Source organism: Cydia fagiglandana, chromosome 11 (genome assembly GCF_963556715.1).
Source record: "Cydia fagiglandana chromosome 11, ilCydFagi1.1, whole genome shotgun sequence".
In the NCBI taxonomy this organism is placed as follows: domain Eukaryota; kingdom Metazoa; phylum Arthropoda; class Insecta; order Lepidoptera; family Tortricidae; genus Cydia; species Cydia fagiglandana.
Window position 1 is genome coordinate 19404664 of NC_085942.1, and position 21909 is coordinate 19426572.

At 35.8% G+C, this 21909-nt stretch overlaps 2 long non-coding RNA genes across 3 annotated transcripts; one reads left to right on the plus strand and one right to left on the minus strand.

Moving 5' to 3' along the window:
* Positions 1-18064: 18064 nt before the first annotated feature.
* LOC134668595 (uncharacterized) lies at positions 18065-19814 on the plus strand. Of its 2 annotated transcripts, XR_010098813.1 has the most exons (3): positions 18065-18414; positions 18521-19107; positions 19558-19814. It is a non-coding gene; the product is annotated as an uncharacterized LOC134668595 (long non-coding RNA). The 2 variants fall into 2 exon arrangements; XR_010098812.1 differs by having other exon boundaries at positions 18065-18694.
* On the minus strand, positions 19516-20370 carry LOC134668596 (uncharacterized). The gene is made up of 2 exons (XR_010098814.1): positions 20268-20370; positions 19516-19671 (listed from the first exon to the last, which is right to left on the minus strand). It is a non-coding gene; the product is annotated as an uncharacterized LOC134668596 (long non-coding RNA).
* Between the last annotated feature and the right edge of the window lie 1539 nt (positions 20371-21909).

Genomic DNA, 21909 nt, shown 5'->3' on the forward strand with positions numbered 1-21909 from the left:
AGGTAATTTTAAAGGAACAGGGAACATCAAAGCTCTCTGATTACTAATTGCATTTTTTTCGACTTCAAACGGATTCGGTCCCCAAATGTTAGCGTAGCGAAATTTTGTTATAATTGCAAAAAAAAAACAAACGTACTTTACGTATCTAATGTACCTATAATGGTTCACAACAACCCTATATTTATATTTTATCTATAAGGCATAAGTCTCACAGTAATTTAATATCTAATTTAATATATTAAATATACTTTATATATTATTTAATAGTAGATAGTTAACCAAGGGATGAAAAGGGTTCTTTTACCCGAGTTAAGGAATCGGAAATGAAATATCAGAGGTTTCATTGCTAATCGTAAAAAAATGAAAAAAACAAACATAGTCGGAAAGTAAAACTCCCTAGGATTGAAATGAGCACTATTCAGAGTACCTACTGGGATTTGAAAAAAATTATATGTGCATTTTTCTCACACTTTCATGATACTAATCTACAAAATAATGTATATTTAAAAATCTATAATAATATTGTTAAATCCTCCCTAAAGCCTGACTTACCGAATAAACATTAATTAGAAATGTAAGTAATTTATGAAAATTACTTTGAACATGCCAAAACTTTATAATTATTGTAGAATTGTAACTAGAAGTGGCGCCCTATCAAACTTGTCACTTCCAAAGTCAATAATTAATTTGTTGATCAAGAGGTTGATTCTGTTTAAATAAAAATATCCGGGAGATCAAGCTTTGCTCGAAAAACATAAAAACTAAAATGCGCGTCTTCCCAAAGATAAGACCTAGCTAGATCGATTGTTCGCCCCCGAAAACTCCCAATATAGCAAATTACATCGAAATCGTTAGAGCTGTTTCCGAGATCCCCGAAATATACAAATACATGTATAAATATATACCAGAATTGCTCGTTCAAAAGCATAAGATGATTAGATTTTTATCTCATTGAGCAGAGCTATCAAGCATCTCACGCGAGCGAACCAATAAGTACGAGCGAAATAGGCTATAATACGACTCTTTAGTCTTGATTGCTTTTCGTCAGCACCAATCGGGACGTCCGCTAGCTGGCGCGGGTGCACGGAGCGGGCGCTCGCATGCGGGTGCCATTGTAGGTGAAATCCGTCACATCGCACGTAGCTGCACCAGTTAGCGTTGCTCACTTTTTTTCGTTAACTCGCTCACCCGTTCACCCGCTCCGTACAACAGCGCCATCTAGTGGCCGCCCTCAGTGTGATCAGCTAATGCTGATTGGTGCTCACGGTCAAGGTCAAGGTCGTATCAAAACAAAATGAAACCAATATCAAACTGTAACATATAGAATCGGTCGCCGAGATGTGAGTTTCCCGGGTTTTTCATTATACGGAAATGCTGAAGTTATAATAAGTTTCCCATTTTGCGGTCACTGAGATTGCTTTAAGGTCCTGGTTCGCTTCAAATAAGTAGAAGCGAGTTGATGTTATGAGGATTATATATTTTTAAACAATAGGATACACTGATACCCGTGGTAAAATTTTGTAAAAAAAATTACATGGTTCATCTTTGTATGCTTCTGGCAGTTAAAAATAAATTCATATGAATAAATCGTGGCTGCAACCGTGTTTCATACACGCTTTGGATCATAAATTCCTTTTATTGCATATCCTCTGCATAACGTTCTACGTTCTACAGAGTAAACTATGCTAATTAAAATTTACAACATAACACTATTTAGATACATATTTGTTTGTGACAGAATGAGTTTTCGTAATTTAAATATACCTACGATGTAATGTACCATTTGATACATATCAGTCGCTTTTGGCTAAAGGAAAACATCGTGAGGAAATCTTCATCATTAATATAGCAAAGGAGTAATGGAGAAATTAGTAGGTATGTAGAACAAGGTCATGTCATGACGATGCTTGTGCGGATTACGTTTGTGTTAAGACGAAACATGTGGCAGATTACTTTTGTGTTTGATTATGTTTGAAATGTTTGAATGTAATAATAAATTGATTTTATTGAAATAAGTAGGACTTTTGTTATTTCCGACTATATTCTGAAGGGTGCTGGTTTATATTTTATCGCGTTTTCGGGTTTGGTCCCAGTAATAAAAGTTGTTCGCATTAGATAATGAGGGGCTTAAGGATTTAAGGTAGTTTCCCTCCAGGGCCCGACTTATCTTTCCATACTGTATAGCCAGGCAGGTCACCCTTTACAAATTAAGTGGCAGTGGCAACAAAAGCGGTCACTCGTTGCGGTGTTAAAAGGCAAAAGGTGAAGTGGCTAGGCCACTGGGTCACATAGCTGCTCAGGTTTGATGCCGACTTAAAAAGGAAGCTCTTAACTCGTTGTTTTTAAGAGCTGCACGAACCCGCAACCAAAAAGCCGCTCCCGTACAATCGAAGTTACGTATTCGGTATATTCGTTATTACGTATCGAGTGCCTTCCGCATTCGATATTTAATGCAGTGTTCGTAAAGATTTAATAAATATCTGGGAGACCGAGCTTTGCTAGGAAAATATATTAGAACTCAAAAATGTGCGTTTTCCTAGAACTAGATCAATATACACGGTGTAACATGAGGAAACCGAATAATTTTAACCACGCATTTCTGAGGCCATAAGAAGTAAAAAATGTAATATGAGTTTAGGTCAATTTCGCCAAAAAAAATATTTTTTTGTTTTGTTTTTTTTTTTCAGTTTTTTGAATGTATTTGTACATAAAAAATAAATGTTATTGATAAACTTGTCACTTAAAATTGATTTTTACATTTTTTTTTCGTAGAACCTACTTTTTGCAAAGTGTTACTTGTCACTTTTTGACATCTATCAATAAGGATATTTAGACTACGTCCCATAGCACCAACATCACCATCAAAAAGGCCTTTTACACTAGGTAACAATAAAAACTTGTTTATTTTTTAATTCATAATATCTCTGAAACTAGGCGAATATCAAAAAAGTTTATAGGACATTTTTGTCTCTAAATATGACGCTGTTAAAATTATTCCGTTTACTCATGTTACACCGTGTAATTGTCCTCTAAAACCCCCAAATAGCAAATTTCACCGCAATCGGTGGAGCCGTTTCCGAGATCCCCGAAATATATATATATGTATAAATAAACAAGAATTGCTCGTTTCAAGGTACCTAAGTATTAGATAGATAAGTCGATCGCCTAGCTTTTGACTTTAACCTTTGCCATCGAAAGGTTAATTTTCATAATAACCAATTAAGTAAGTAGAGAGATACTGAAAGCTTTGAAGAGGGGGCCAACAAAACAGTGTAACTTAAGCGCGGCGCCTCAGAACTTTTGTGTTTAATATCCTGACTTAACACACACACACACACACACACACACACACACACACACACACACACACACACACACACCCACACACCCACACCCACACACACACACACACACACACACACACACACACACACACACACACACACACACACACACACACACACACACACACACACACACACACACACACACACACTCCTAACAACCTTAACAAATATTATTAGATATTTGTTCCAGAGTCATGGTTGTTGTCTGAGTACCCACAAAACAAGCCTTCTTGAGCTTACCGTAGGGCTTGGTCAATTTGCGTAAAAATGTCCTATAATATTTATTTATTTATTATTAATGTGAAAGTGTGTTTCTCTGTCTTTCTGTCTGTGTGTTACCTCTTCACGCTCATGCCGCTGAACTGATTTAGTTCATATTTAGTAAAAGGGTAGTTTGAGTACCGGGGAAGGACATCGGATACCTTTTATCCCAGAACTCACCCCTCAAGGGGGGTGGAAATGAGATAATGAATAAATTGCCTATTCATTAATGTAAGCAATCAAGCGTATACTGCTCCAAATTATTGCCATTAGATTTTATCCAGGCGCTATACTTACTCTAACTTAATACTGTGGCGCGACGACCCGAAGTGAATATTGGCCTATGACACCAAAGACTGCCACGCTACTCTGTACAAAGCCGTTTCTGTCCAGTCGACGACGCCGAATTCGCTAAGGTCTGAGGTAAGGTGGACCGTCTGGACGCCCTAGGTAGCGACGGAGAGACGAAGAGCAGAAAAACTTACTCTAACTGATGGAACAACTATAATTCCACGCAGATAAATTCGCGGGCAAAGGCTAGTCTTAAATAAGTATCATCATCATCATCATCATCATCATCATATCAGCCAGAGGACGTCCACTGCTGGACATAGGCCTCCCCCAAAGAATGCCACAATGACCGGACTTGCGCCACCCGCATCCAGTTAATGATAATAAAAGCGAGCTGAATAATAATACTAAATTACACAGAACATAACTAATGACCGTTCTTTCATACTGAAACCTTAAGAAATAATGAGAGTTCATCATATGTTCAATAAGGAAAAATGTACGTTCAATACCCAATATACGGGGAATAAATCTGTTATTATTTCATTTTGCCTTTTGATAGTGGCTAATATTTATTATTAATATGGAATTACTTGCAATATTGTGCGTAATAGAAAAGAGAGAGGTGGACGATAATAGACTTGTTGTGTTATCGGTTTCAGATTATACCACAGGTCTAGATTATGATTGCCTGTCTAATATCATAATGACGACAAAAATCGGAATAGGTATCATTTCATTTATTGCAAAGTCATGAACATTATTACATATTTAGGGCCCGATTCGGATTTTGAAATAGACATCTATTAGATATCTTTTAGACATCACCAAGATACGATAACGATATGTTTAAGATCTAACCTGTCAAATTTGACATTTGCGCGATTCTGGAGATACTCTTGAACGATTTCCACAGGATTAGACTTAGAGATCCAATTCACACCTAATAATATATCTTATGATTCGGTTAAATTATGTTCTAATGTATGGGCAAGAAAAACAAATTATAGCCAGCATTCAATGAATGTAGTATGATACCTTTGGGTATGGTGCTTTACGCACACTAGCGTCCCTCCCCCTCCCCCTGACGCAACCCCCCCTTTTAGCTTGAAATATGTCCCGGTTTACGGTTTTTTTTAATTTTTGAGAAAAGTATTAGAGTTAGGAAAAAAGTGTCAAGGTAAGAAATAATCCTTAATACATTTTAAACAAAAAAGGTTATATACAACTTTTTGGTAAGACTCACCATATTCATGTATTAACTTGTTGAAGTTGAATATAAGTTAGTACGTGATAGTACTGAAATAAAACTAATACGGAGAATAAAAGTGACATTCTATTTCCAACTGCAGCTGCAATACTGTTCATTTTCTATGGCAATTGACAATGACAGCGACGCGTTTCCATAGTAAAATGAACAGTATTGCAGCTGCAGTTGGAAATGGAATGTCACTCTAAGCTTGCAAGATTATTCTTCGTGAAGATTTCTTTCAGTACTGTCACGTACTATGTTATAATGAACTTCAACAAGTTTTTCAACGGTAAAATTTTGTCGAAGTTCATCTAGCTAAAACATCAATATGGTGCGTCGTATTAAAAAAATGAATATAACCTTTTTTGTTAAGAATTTAATAGGGAACATTTCTTTCATTGACACTTTTTTCCTATATTGTATACTTTCCCCAAAAAACAAAAAACACTCTCAACCGGGACATATTTCAAGCTAAAAGGGGGGGTTGCGTCAGGGGGAGGGGGAGGGACGCTAGTGTGCGTAAAGCACCATACCCAAAGGTATCATACTACATTCATAGAATGCTGGCTATAATTAGTTTTTCAAAAAACACAATTTGACCGAATCATTACTCTATCTAACGTAAAAGTGACATTGGTTGCCCCAATTGCGCTGCAAAAGAGAACTAGGTAGTTGATATCTAAACTAATTGTTATATAACGTATCTAATGGATCTAGTACGTGTCGTCTCTTGTGAATATCTTGAAGTTCGAATACGGCAGATAATCACATTAGATCTTACAGTTATGTTGGCCAATTTATCCCCCCACCCTTTTAGGGCTCAACAATATTAAATTTAACTTACTATATAATACCTATTAAAACATTTCGTTATAACGTACCTAGTAAATATTATCTACCGTACTAATTAGTGTGTTTAAAAATCGAATAATAATAACATTTTAAAAGTATTGAATAAAAGATAAAATTAAATGATTATGTACCTATAGATAGGTCCTATTAGATACTACCTTTGCCAAAAAGCAAGCGTAAAATTTACGAATACTTAAATAAAATCTCGCTTTTATTCACTTGATCATTCATTAACAGACTGATCAAAAAATAATATTTTAATACTACTGTCTTTCAAACCATTTTGTTATGTAATTTTATTTTCTAAACCAAATATAACTAAACCAAAAATAAATCCTAATTATATCAAGCCTACCTTTGGTCCATAAGCCTTTTCCGAGGGCCTCAAATATTACTCATCTCGCACACGGTTTCATTTTGTCTCCTCGTAATGAGATCCTTTCAAGACAGATATAAAAATCCAATTCTTATTTCTTGATATACATTTTCGCCTCTTTAAGCGAATAATTAGGTCTATAATATATATCTTTTCTCTCTTTTTTGTGTAGGTGGATTCTTAGTACGTTCTACTACGTTGTTACTACTAACATATGGCAATCAGCATAGTACAGAGTACTCGTAAAACCAAAGAGCACGTGTATACATATAAAAAGGGACTTTTCAAGAATATCACAATAACCAAAGCAAATAATACATACATACGAATAAAGAGACCAATACAAACATAATCTCGAGCTCAAAGAAGCTTTCAGACAGCTATCAAAATAAAATTATCAAAACATTTGAAGGTTATATTTAATGATCAACAAAGTCTGACTTACTTACGATTGGCGCGCCGTTGACTTTGCTTATCTGAACACTTTTAACATCACTTTTGGAATGGAAAATACTTGTTTAGATAAGGATTTTGTTACAGAAATCATATTAAAATGTATTTGTTTTTGGTGGAGTTTTGAGTGAGTGTTCAAGGGGCATGCGCGGCGCGTTTTGCGCCTGCGCCCTGGCGTTGTAGGCGAGGCTATATGGACGAAATTTCCGCCCCGACGATTAAAGCCAATATCGAACATTTGGGCTTGGCGGGCAGGTTTTACCTTTTTTTTATTCTAGTAATTATTGGCAACACTGGGTTATCATTTTTAAATTTAACTATACGTAATATACGTTACAACTTTGTGTATTAATTACTAATTAATAAGCGAGAACTCTTTAATAATTATTTTGTGTGGTGCCTTTTCTGTTTTGGTTGATAAAATTAAATATGTAATTAGCTCTAAAATCCTCAATCCGCAGTTCTAATATTTCGTTATTTATATGGAAGATGCAACCCGGTAAAATATTGTACAGAAATTACCGGTAAATTACCACTATTTCTCGTACTAGATATTTACCGGTTGTATTTCCTGTAGCAACTGCAATAGTAAGGTACTTAAAAACAGGGGCCCCATTCCCTTTTTCCTTTTGAGAATCTCGTTTTAAAACTCGGTTAAAATACTTGTTCTTAGTATTGTTTGAAAGCTTGTCGTAAAGATATGCTCTTTGGGATATGCCTTTTGTTATTTCTACTTTAAAGTAAAGGAAATAAGAGTGATTTTCGCATAACTGATAGACACGTGATTTTGAATGAGAGATAGTGACCCAGCTGCCCTTGTCATGTTATCTGTCACAAATTGAGATGCCCTTTGCTTTGTCTTTTGGTTTCAAAGCGATAAATGTTTTTGAAGCTTATTTATTAAGCGTTAGAATCACTAAATTTTACTTTGTGATTAATTGAAGCGAGATTGGATATTAGAATACGCACCGAAATTATTATTTACAGCAAAGGCGATACTGATTTTGTTAGATGTACGATGTGCTTTGCATGGTGTTGTCGATTTTTAATTTACACACACACAATTTATTTTATTTTTTAATTAACACACCGAAAATTACTTACTACTTACTGCCATGGCGCAGCTACCCGAAGTGGATCTTGGCCTCTGACACTAAGGAACGCCATGCTTCTCTGTCTAGTGCCGTTTCTGTCCAATCGACGGCACCGAGCTCGTTCAGATATTTCACGACCTCATCGCTCCAGCGATATAACTAAGACGCCCAGATCTCCAAAAAAAAATTTCCCCAAAAATTGCTCCCGTATAATCGAAGGTACGCTTGCAAAAATGCTTTCGTATGTTTTTCTCTCCAGGTCGTATTTTTCAACCGATTCTAGTGATTTTTTGTAAGCGGGTTCGGTAGTTAGATAGATTTTTTCGGACGTTTCGTTTTTTGCCAATTTTTTTAAGCTTACCGCGAGGTCTACAGCTTATTCAGCCACTAGTACATGCGACAAAGCAGCAAGAGGCAGCGAAATGTCAACCCGCTTGCCCCCTACGAAAATATCGATATTCGCTATCGTACAATTCCCGGCCCCGTCAGGCGCGCCAGGAAACGTATTGTTCCCGGCGCCGGACGCGAAGGCAACTATTTCCCGCCGCGATATAGCCAACTAATCGCTCGCTATTGATTCACAGACGAGGGTGGTAAACAATCACACCGTGCATTAAAAACCCGAATCAACTAAGAAACAACAAAACTATACTGTTTATTTTTTTATAATTTAAGTAATTAGTACTTCTTGAAAAAAAAAAAAAGGAAGTTTACCACTTAAGAGTCATGCGAACTCAGCCGCCGCCAAACAATCGATGTTAGGTTCGCTCTCATTTAAACGATATTCAGAAATATCGGAAAATTTTACATGGCCGTTCTTGTAACATACCGATATGTGTGTACATTTACATACAAAAGTTCTACTCGCTATATTTTCTTTATATTACCTTTTAAAATGTTTAGCAATGGAAAATTCGTATCAGTCATAGATATATGATTCATACCGACTTTCATGTAATTTAAGCATATGGTTTTAAAATGAGAGCGTTTTGAATGAGACGGTTAGTGAAAAATTCTTACATCGTACTTTCTCGGAAACGCTCGCATTTGTCATGCTAATACAGTCAACCTCAGTATATTTTGTACCTACCAAGACTGACTGAAATAGCAAGACACGTTCGTACGTTTTCGTGAAAATACGATGGAAATTACCTACCTATGCACTACAACTGTACTTTATTGTACTTACTTCTTTACAAACCCAAAGATAATTAGACAAGCAAAGACCATGTTTCCTTTAATTTCCTTTAGATTCTTTTCTCTTTTTTATTGAGGTTAAAAGATAAACCGCCTTCAAATGAACGTTAAGAATAAAAGCTCCCTCATCATCCATGAACGAGCTTGAATCATAAAACTAAATGACGGTTGAAGCCCCTTAAATCTCTTTTTAATGTGAAACTAACTAAGGATCCTTTTTAACAATAAGAATTTTTCGCGTTAAAACAGTTAGGTATTTGTTTTCCAAGTGGGCAAAGTTGTTGTTTAACCATTATTCGTTCTATTATTCAAGAATCCTCTTCCTCGCGTTATCCTGGCATTTTGCCACGGCTCATGGGAACTTGGGGTCCGCTTAGCAACCAATCCCAAGAATTGACGCAGGCACTAGTTTTTTACGAAAGCGACTGCCATCCGACCTTCCAACCCAGAGGGAAAACTATAGGCCCTAGGGCATTCGTTTTAATATTGACACCGTTGAAATATTCTAAAATAGTCATTACAAAATTGATTATAAATATTGTCTTGTAATTTCAATCTCGGGAAATTCCCACTTAAAGAGCCTGCAGAGACTCACATCCAGCAAATGTAATTTCGATCTCGGGAAATTCCCACTTAAAGAGCCTGCAGAGACTCACATCCAGCAAATGTAATTTCGATCTCGGGAAATTCCCACTTAAAGAGCCTGCAGAGATTCATATCCAGCAAATGTAATTTCGATCTCGGGAAATTCCCACTTAAGGGGTCATCCATTAATTACGTCACACGAATTTCTAGGTTTTTTGACCCCTCCCCCCCTCCTTGTCACACTTGGTCACATTTGGCAAACCCCTCCCCCCTAGTGTGACGTCACATTTTTTCTACGAAATCGCCAAATCGAATTAAGTAAGTACCTAAGTATTATTAATATTTTATCAAAATATTTTTGACGATATAAATATTAGTAATTTTATAACCCAAAACTGCTTAGGAAAGAAAATTAAACGAATAAAAACGATTATCGTTTTAGAAACTTGTTATTTAAATGTACAGCGACAAATAATTTAAATAAATTTTCGGTTACTGATGAAGTTAAAGCGACGTCACAAAGTTTGTGTCTCCCCCCTCCCCCATGTCACAATATGTCACATTTTCTTGACCCCCTCCCTCCCCCTAAACGTGTGATGTAATTAATGGATGGCCGCTAAAGAGCCTGCAGAGACTCACATCCAGCAAATGTAATTTCGATCTCGGGATATTCCCACTTAAAGAGCCTGCAGAGACTCACATCCAGCAAATGTAATTTCGATCTCGGGAAATTCCCACTTAAAGAGCCTGCAGAGACTCACATCCAGCAAATGTAATTTCGATCTCGGGAAATTCCCACTTAAAGAGCCTGCAGAGACTCACATCCAGCAAATGTAATTTAAATCTCGGGAAATTCCCATTAAAAGTGCCTGCACATACTCACATCCGGCAAAGCTGCATGAATGACCAAACAGAGAGCACAATGGAGGCACGTGATTAGTGATGTGACACGTGCCCGGGAACTTCGTTAAGCCCTTTCTTACAAGGGGTAACGTAAAATATATTTGAAAATTAAAAACCTGCTTACGATAAACTGCGTCATGTGAAAGCGGCTTACGCTGATCAGCGCTGACGAAATGCAGTCAGGAGTTGTCCCATAAGGCATTTCGCTCGCACTTATTGGCGCGTACAATTAAAAGTCGTATCAAAATGAGCTAAACCATATCAAATAGGTATTAGCAGAATCAGTCTCCTAGTCGTTTTTAGGGTTCCGTACCCAAAGGGTAAAACGGGACCCTATTACTAAGACTTCGCTGTCCGTCCGTCCGTCCGTCCGTCCGTCTGTCTGTCACCAGGCTGTATCTCACGAACCGTGATAGCTAGACAGTTGAAATTTTCACAGATGATGTATTTCTGTTGCCGCTATAACAACAAATACTAAAAACAGAATAAAATAAAGATTTAAATGGGGGCTCCCATACAACAAACGTGATTTTTGACCAAAGTTAAGTAACGTCGGGCGTGGTCAGTACTTGGATGGGTGACCGTTCTTTTTTGCTTTTTTTTCCGTTTTTTTTGCATTATGGTCGTGCGCGAGTCCGACTCGCACTTGCCCGGTTTTTTGGTTGTGATATTACTACATCCATTGTGGTGTTACAATAATGACGTAGTAACAATATCTTCATTTCAGTAGATATTGCTTTCTTTTAGGCTATTATTACCATATTAGAAGCTTAGGAATATTATAATATAGGAAACTTTAGTTGGTAGGAACTTTCGTTAGCCAAGCAAGCTACATTACATTCTGTGCATTTACCCAGAGGCAAAATGAATATGCATCTACATATTACATATTAATTTTGCCCCTTTTGCACTCATTCGCTCTCAATCAATTTAATCGTAAGTCCCCGTGTACCTACTTGTACGAATTAAATCGAGTTTTGAACTATAGAAATTAAAGAAAGTTCCAAATTCAAAATCCCCAAAATTGCCCCACGAGGTTAAATGGGGATCAATTAATTTGAAAAGGGGAAACATGGCGCACATCACTACACATAAGCCATGCTAATGAACCGCACGGCGCAGATTTGCTCGTTAACTTTTAAATGACGCGATTACGTCGACAGACTGATCAGCCATTTTTGAAACTGGGGTAAAGAGACTTACGAAACTTTAAATAGTTTATTTTTCGTTGCTTAAGGTGCAGTGCGTTCAGCCAGTTAGCTTACCTACTCATAGTTTAGCCAGTGCAACCGGCGTATTATGGATGGCTTTATCCATATTTATCCACGTGATAAAATAACTGTCACTTTTATAACACCATGGGATAGAAAGTGACCGACACCGTTTTATCACGCTGTCACGTAGACAAGAACGACCATCTTATCCGCAAAGGGTTATATAAATTTAAACGATGTATGGGTCAGCTTATAGTATAGGCGAGATAACGACTCCATAGAGCGACTGGTCATACAAGGAAGAGTGGAGGGAACCAGATCGCGCGGCAGATCACCTGTGCGCTGGACTGACCAAATAAAATCCGTAGTGGGAAACCGCGTATCTGTGCCAGACAGTCTGCCAACAGGGAGAGATGGCGGGAGATCGTGCGAAGAGCTGTGTCCGCCTCTACTACCGATGCGGACGCCTCAACGTGACCACGACCGCTCTGTCAAGAGCGATACGACAGAGAAGAGATGGGTCAGCTGGGTGTGTAAAGTGGAGCTGGTCGTTCTAGTAGCAAAAGTAGCATGGTACAATGGTAAAATTAAGGAGATGAAAAGCCAAAATTAATTTTGTTACCGAAGGCATTAAGGTGGGTTTTCTTTTTTAATTAAAAACATAAGATTTTGATACTTTTATAATTAGGTGGAAAGGAAAACTTAATGCAGGTTGGCTCAAAAATACGTTGACAATGTTACTATTGTTACGTTACACCCTTTTATTCTACTGTGACTAACAAAATAGGTTTGCAAGTCATAATAATTCAAGTAATAATAATTATATATATCTTAGGGCCACTGGCACCATTCACTAACCCGGGGTTAACCGGTTAAACCAGGAGTTACCATTTTTACCAGTACAATTGGACACTGGGTTAACGGTTCGACCGGTTAAACCCGGGTTAGTGGGATGGTGCAAGAGGCGCTTAATCAGATATTTTCTAATTCAATATCGTCAAAGATTTATCGAATGTCGTGAACTTTGACTTTCACGTGAACCACAAAAATGTTATTATAGGTCTTTTATTTGCTCGACAAACTGCCGTATTCGAACTTCAAGATATTAACAAGAGACGATACGTACTAGATCCATTCTAGATACGTTAGTAGAAAGTATTCCCCGATTCTGGCCCCGCCTCTCAGTGGTCCCCGATCCTGACCCCAAGGCTGAGCCACCGCCCCTGCTGAACCTAAAAAAAAAAAAAAAAAAAACAATTAGCCCCCCATTTGAATTGATTGCGCTAGGTCTCAGCAGTGCCCGGCGCCTCCTTCAGGGACTTACGAAATACGCTAATTAAACAATACACCTTGTTCACCACGGTAACAATAGGCTTATCGACCCTTTTCTATTGTTCGATCTCGACTCGGGCGCGCTATTGTGTTACCGAGCATACTACCTGCCTGGACCCTTTCCTTAACCCACCGACGTCTCCATTCATGCCTTCTTTATGTGTGTATACTGTAGGTGTTTGTGATAGGTATTTTGCAATAGGTATTAGCGACAGCTATTTGCAATAGGTATTAGCGATAGGTACTTATTTGTGATGCATAGGTACTCTAACTATCAACTCTAATAACCCGCATTATCTTATTACCTCTTGGAGCTATTTCGATTTATAAGGAATACAGTTCTAACCTTCTTCTGACGTAGAATTTACACTAGTAATCCTTTGGCAGCCTAAACTAACCTTAACCTTTTACCAAACCTAACTTATTCTTCGAAAACCTAACCTAAACCTAACTTGACCAAACCTAACTAAAATCAACCTAACTCATTTCAAACTAACCTGCTTTCACCTAGTCTTCCGATATAAAGTAAACTCGTAGTTACTTGTTTCTTTCTATTATTTAAAAAAATAACGAGGCGTGTGAGGCATTTCTTGTGCACTTGTGTTCATTGTTATAATAGCTTAATTGTTTTATTTATAGACGTCTATTATATTTTATACTGACAATGGATTTATTGTTTCCTATACCTATTCTTTTATAATTTGGGTTTGAGTAAAGAGAACGACTGTTTAGATGAACTTGTTGATACATGTTACTTTGTGTGATTTAAAAAAAAGAACGAGACATGTCAACTGGTTTCAACATGATTTAGCCTAATACATCAACATTTCTTGTGCGTTGCTATTCATTGTTATAACAGCATAATTGCTTTATTAATAGACGTCTATTATATTTTATGCTGACAATGGATTTATTGTTTCCTATACCTATTCTTTTATAATTTGGGTTTGAGTAAAGAGAACGTCTGTTTAGATGAACTTGTTGAGACATGTTACCTTGTGTGATTAAAAAAAAGGAACGAGACGTGTCAACTGGTTTCAACATGATTTAGTCTAATACGTCAACATTTCTTGTGCGTTGCTATTCATTGTTATAACAGCATAATTGCTTTATTGGTAGACATCTATTATATTTTATACCGACAATGGATTTATTGTTTCCTATTATGCTTTTGAATTTGGGTTTTAGTAAAGAGAGCGTATGTATTAGATGAACTTGTTGAGACATGATTTTAACGGTACTGTACCCTGGTCATAGTGACACAGTATAAAAGCCGAAGAGAAATGAGTTTGAGTAAGTATTACCGTCGTGGCAGTCCACTGTATCAGAGCTCCTTGTATCTATTGCAGTATATAGAAATATAGTGTTAATTCAACAGTGAAGTGTTTAAGTGTTTATAGAAAGACCCAACAATGGATGTAAGTATGTCTTTTATTACCGTAACTTACTTTGTTTTGTTTTCACTTGTGTTCTTTGTGTTTTAATTATCAAGATTGTAGACAGTGTGTAAATTATTGTTTTATATTGTTTCAGTTCACTGAAAATACTTTCAAGAACTATTACTACCCGGATAATAATAAAGACGAATCAAGCGATGAAGAGGGTACGCTTGGTTTCAAAGTTAAACAAGCCATCGCAAAGAAACGTTCAGGAAACAATATCGATAGTTTCTTTGAACGACCTAAAAAGCAACCCAAAATTGTGAAACGGTCTTCGAATGTGAGCAAAAGTTCACCAGACGGTGTTGCAAACTTATCATCCGGACAAGACGACGGGGCGTATGCATCACATTTGATTAAAATCGAGATATATGATATGCAAACAATTAAAAACGTCCCACCCATGGAACACTGGAAGCATGCGGACTTCAGATTGAAATATTTTGCGTTAGAAGACGATTTGGAGCTACAAAATACGCGAAATATTATTTATAACATAACAAAACAATTAGCTTCTAAGGACAGTAGTGTGAAATATTTTATAGATAATAAGAAACAGTGATAGTTATAATTATTAATGATAGTAGTAGCTTAATGATTGTGTTAACGTATTTCTCATTTTTTACCTCTCCTTAAGTACATTTTCCATGTAACAGATTTTTTTGTGTCGTCTCGTTTTTAAGTAACAAAGAATGTTAAGAAATATTTTGTAAATAATAAAATTTAAAAAAAAATGTATAGTTTAGAATGGTCTTTGTATTATATGAAAAAATAAAAAATCTTATTTAAGTACACGTATTATTTTATTTCACAAAAAAATGTTTTAAACATATTCCTTAATATAAGGTCATTACATACAGAATTATCAGAAAACAAACTTAGCATATCTTTCATAGTTTTTCCATGATATTTAAAATACAAATAAACTAAACAATATTCACCACAAACTGAAGTAAAATGGTTTTGAAGAGGTATATTGTTATAAAACCACTGTCTGGTGTTTCTTTTTAAAAATAAGTTATGGTAACCTGAAGGCTTCCTTCCGAAGGAATCAAAATATTCTCCTATACCAGTAACATCAATGTGTGGCAACCCAGTGGGAGCCTGGTTTCGTGTCAGGGTCCAAATTACTAACAATAAAGACAGGTAGATCGACCCAAATAGGTATTTTGTTAGCAGCAAAAACATTTGTTTCAAAAAGTGGGTTTAATTTCTTCATACAAAATTGTATCTCATTAGTATCCATTATTACTTAATTAATAACAATTTTTGTCTTGATGATGCTGCAAACAATGACTACAACAAAATAAAGTAAACGAAAGAAAACATTGTATTTATATAATTATGTTTTTCAACTATTATAATCTACAGATACATCACGGTTTTTGTTTATTTCAATAATGTTATCAAATTCTGCATAAACGATACAATTAATGGTGCTAGTTAGAGCCGAATCAAAGCGTACTTCTATCCGAACACTTCCATGTCTAACAAGATTCCAATGTGAAGTTGAACTAGCAGATAAATCTGGGGTTAAATCAAAACATAACAAACAATAACCTCCACCATAATCTGTTCTACTTATTCCATTACCTTCGTTGTGAAAATGAATACCAGTTCCGGAAAATAAGGTGTGATATGCCGCCGCTATTAAACCAGAACTAAATGACGGTTGTAATGTTTTAGAAGGAATTTCATGACCATCTACAAACAAACTAAAAGAATTCATATTATAGTTTTGAAAATTAAATGGATTCAAAGCTAAATTTCCATTAAAACCTGAATTTGATACAAATCCAATAATACACCGTTTAGGAATTTGTCCGAGAAATATATTATCCAATGTTTTACCCTGAACCCCTGATGGTATTGTGAGAACCTTAACTTCTGCTCTCGTAATGGGGTACTTCGCAGTCGTTGTTGCCAATACTTTTTGATGGGCTAACAAAACGCTAGGATTAATTTTTGTTCTTCTAACAATGAGACTAGCATCTGTTATTTGTACTTTAAATTTTTTATCTTGATGACAAATTAAATTAAACGATTCTTTTGATCGGACTAACTTAATACGCAATTCAACGCCATTTATCAAGAATTTCTCTTGGTTAAATATATCGCCATGCAAATGTCCAATCATTTCCACTTGCTTACTCTCTTTGATAAATTCTAGTCTTTTCTGAAATCCTTTGTTGTTGGCGTCAACGGTATCCATAAAATCTGGGGTATCCTCATACCATAACCCACAAGTAAGATGGGTTTTTTTGGCTGCCGGTCCATAGTTGAGAAGATTTTCCATATAAGCACGGTAAGCATATGTATTGTTTGGGGGTGATATGAGTTTTTGATTTAAATATACATCAAGTTGGTTGAAAAGGGAATGTAGCCAGTTATTGGTGGGTCCAACTCCGGCATCTGCTTTTAATTTTGTCCCATCTTGATTCAACACTTTAGCAGTAATATGTAACATTGTGTGTGATAGATCAATGTAGTCATCTCCTGATCCAGGTACTTGAAATTCAATGGGGCCATCATCACTTAAAGATGAAATTGGTTTGTAATGAATCCAATGTCCGCTTTCAATACTTGTTTGAGTTGATGGAAGGGCAAATATATCTAATTCTGATTTTGCACATTCACATGAATGACTGTGTAGAAATGACATTATTTAACTTGAAAATATATCGTTATTTTTATTATTATTTTTACTTCCTCTTCGTCGCGATGCTTTTCGAGTAATGAGCGGTTCTCTTCTTTTATTCGACATTTTATACCCAGATCCTGACATGAGAGAATCAATTTTTTCATCAGCCTTTCTTTTTAGGTTAGCGCTCGCTTCCTTAAATCGTGATCGAATGGAACTATCCATAGGACGAGAATTTACCATATCAGATAACAGACCAACCCCTGCCCCTAAGGTTTCTTTTCCAATGGTTTTTAAACCGCTAGACAACAAAGGGAGCACTGATCTAAATAGTCCACCCAAAAAACTGCCTATACCATGTCCTCGTTGGTATGGAACTCCCTTATAGACAATACCTATCCCAGAGCCGGCTTGGTGTGAATAATAATGTTCGTAAGGACAAGAGACTGACGATCTGTTGTAAATCATTTTACTCGTTGAAAGTGTAGCTTCACGCAAGAAGATCCAAATTGAAATGGTACTCTGACACCAGTCGTTGTTCTTATATCTTTTTCAATTGTATCGAACTCTCTTCGTAAAACTGGTACATAATGAGCGGGTGAGAAGATGTGAGTTTTATAAGCTCCATAAATGAACTTAGTTGGATCTAAAGGTATTATTCTGAGTAATGAAGTAATAACATCTCCGACTACTTGTGGATGTATTATATCAGTATAAACAAATATTTGAGATGGTAAACCTAAATATAAATTTGCAGGGTTTTTTCCTAATGTATTTTGTTTTAAATTTGTTCTTGGTTTAAAACCCAATTGCAGACTACAGCCGTATTCATAAAAAATCCTTAAATGAGGAATGATCAGCTTATTAGCTAATCCACTGTTTAGGCTTAATAAGCCGTTGATAAGAACCATGATTTATAAACGTTTATTAGGGGTTTCTTAACTAATAAGCAGATTAGACCCGTTATGTTGGCATCTTGGCACATCATAGACAAAAATATGGCTGAACATTAATTAAAAAAAAAAGTTTGACAGCAGCACTAGCGGTAAATCATAAAATCCTGAACAATACGATGCACAATTTTGACCAGTTTTCTGGGTTATTATATATTAAAATAGCCTCTGCATCACAAAAACAAATAAATAATATTGCACGGCCGGAAGTTTTACGAAACTCGGTAAGCAACCACCTATATCATAGTCTGATAATCAGATATGTTACGAGTAAAGTTCATTGCAAGATTTGCAAGCAATATTGATAAAACTATGTGTTATTGCTTATAGTTTCAATATATTGTGGAATGAGGGAAAGAGGGCAGTTGCACATCTCAAGTCAAGAATTCTGCCTGCGCGCCATCGCCACCGTAATACCACGGATTCCAACACATTTTGTTCTGGTGGCGAAACACAAACGATATTGACACTATTCATATCAAATGATCGGTGAAGATAAATCAGGTGAGCAAGATTTGGTTATTCATTTCTTAACGTAAAATGTTGTAGTATTTTTATGAACATACCTCGACACCCAAAAAATTATGGCCTCATCATTTTTAATTTGACGTACTATCGGTGTTTTTTAGAAGAGCAGAGCTAACTAAGCTAGTTAGGAGCTGTTTATAATTAGAATTAGTGAATAACATACTTAACCAACCACACGATGGAACCAATTTATCAGTGAAGTGGTGATTTATCTTAAAAACCTTTTTTGTTCGCCTAGGGCGCAGAGTTAAAGATAAGCGCTTATATATGCAACTTGACAATGACAATGTTTGCAGTGAAACATCTCAGCCAATAGCCGCATTAAAAGGCAAACTGCACAATTCATAATGAGGCAGAAATGTTCATTATTCACAGGAGTGTCGCTGTTGGTAGGTTATATAATTTTAAATCAACAAAGATATCAATATGATTTTTACATAAGGTACTTATCAATCATAACACACCATTGTAGGTTAATTATTTGTTTAAAAGTATATTAGCGTTTCAATTCATAACTTTGTTATTATTGTATAATTTCATTTTATCAAACTACAATTACCGGTAAGAAACAGTGTCTGTAGGTACGCTAGGTAGAAGTATGTATGAACAAAACAGACATGTATGTAATTCTTTAGTTTTGCTGTGAGATAGCTATGGTATTGACAAACAACAACAGAATCTCTGCCTGGATGGAGATCCATTATTCCATATAGTTACCACAACAATATGGAAATTATTCCATATTGCCATATCCATTAGGATGTTATACTTAAGCTTAAAATAAAAGATGATATAGGTTGATTCAATGAGTATATTAATTGAAACTGTGTTCTTTTCAGGTTGTGAGTATTCCATCATCAGCTATTTGTCCGGAGCTGGCTACACAATCCGGAGGCCACACTCTTCTGGCATCTAACCGGCCTGCACACCGCCATCAAATGAAGTTGGTTGTACTGAAATAAAGAAAAAATATTAACTAGTTTAATGATTGTCAAATGTAATAAAATTGTTTTATTTAAGTGGGTTGTTTGATTTCCCTAAATTAACACATGAAATATGTTGATATGTTATAATAAAAATCTCAGTTAAAAACTCATGAACTTGTTTTATTTATCTATCACAATGTAAAAAATTAACTCTGCTCAGTGTGGACTTCAACACAGAACTCAAGTATGCTAGCATTAATACCAATTAACCGAGTACACCCTTCTTTCATAGCAAATAGCACCACACAGCATTCAGTGCAGCGGCAGCATTAACAGTGCCTAGAAATCCAACCAAAGTAGGCCAACCACAGTTTATGTTTTTTATAGTGATAATGATAATACACCTACAAATTGGAATATGATATGTCCCACAACAAAGGTACCTATATACCTGCCCATATTATTCAATTAAGTATCTTCAGTATTGCTGTGCCCTTACAGGTTGCTATGTAATATGTGCGCAATTAATACTTTTTAGTTAGAGCTTGAGAATACCGTGATCTTATAATAAATCAACGTTTTATGGCAGGTAATGAGTATGAAACAAAAGTAGGTATACTCACTTCTTTGCGCTGTAGGAGTTCCGGGAGTAGTTTTCATTCTTTTATGATAGGTATATAGGTTGGTGAGGTGCTTTATCCGACGCCGGTGCCCCAGTCGTAGAAGTTTAGTCTTATGGTATAACAGTTCGTATCGCATAAATTGCTTGCATCTTGATGAATGCGACATACAATCGTGCAAACAACTCCTAGCAAAGGCACAATATCTAGGTTTCCCGCTATTTGCGCACTATATCTAGGTATGTAATGGTTTATCTCCTTATTTACACATATTAAACCACTCATTTATTAAATTTAGACGTTTTTTAAACAAAAAGAACACCCAAATCACTAAATTACGATACAAGTCTCATCGACGTTTGCACTAATTTGTGAAATGCTGTCTTGTCAAAATCAGCTGTTTTGTGACCGCCATCTTGTATTTTAGGGATAATAAACAGATAAAGAAGGGTCCACGGCTCCATAACTTTCCGAGGATTTAATAAAGAGATGATCAACTGTTTAGCGCTAAAAAGTGTTTATGAATCACGTTTTGTGACATCCGGTTATCAGCAACTGATGATCAATGCTCTAACTGTTTATGAATACGGCTGTTAGTATCGGAGTTGTTATGATAGATGTTATTTCTTTATTTGTTGTTGCTATTCCAACCAGTTTTGTTAATCCATCATATCGAAATTTTACGTTATTTTTTAACTGTGGGTTTTCATTAAACGCTTGAAGAAAATGATCTATATTATCATATGTAGTGGCTGGTATATGAGTTTTTATATCCACTATTTTTGTAGTTTTATCGGTGGGTGATAACACCGTTTTCTTTAAATAAATGATGTTTTCGTGCTCTTGAACATTATACATGGAACAAGGGTATTGAAATTCCACCAACCCAACTACCCATTCTCCATCCAATTTAATGGTCTTTGGTAATTTAGTTAAGAAATATGCAGTCGTGTTATCCGTGTAGTAATCTGATGAAACAAAGTTAGATAAAAACTATTTTCACTCATATTTTCTTTAAGTTTGATTCAGGTATCCAAGAATTAAATTTATTAGGATAACCTTGCCACTTAACTAGTATTTCCTTTCTGCCAGCAACTCGACGCGAGCGTATTATTTTATCAATTTTATACTCGTTGGAGGGGAGGTAAGTTACTTTTTGTAATTCTTTAGAATAAAATGTACCAATGATGGGTTCACCTTCTAAATCCTTTATTGTATAAACAACTCGTGGCGATCTGTTAATAATCGAATCAATAATAAATATTTCATCACTCCAATTACTTTCATAACCTTTTTGAAACACATGCTTATATTTAGTGATTCTAACATGATCACCTACATTTAGTTTTTTAGTTTCTGATGAAATTTGCCTATCTTTTTTGCGATCATATAAATTACACCAAACAGTCATAATATTATTAGAGCTAACATCAACTGGGCGCATTTTAATGCTAGAATGATAGCTATGGTTGTAAGAATGTAAAAGATCTTGTAATATATTTGTGTAGTTATATGTATTCTTATGAGTGAAGTAACGCCACATTTTCATTTTAAGTGTTCTTTGAAACCTTTCTACTATACTTGCTTTAATGTCGGGGTTATTAGTGGTATAATAATTAATATTTTTGCTCTTAAAGTAATCTTT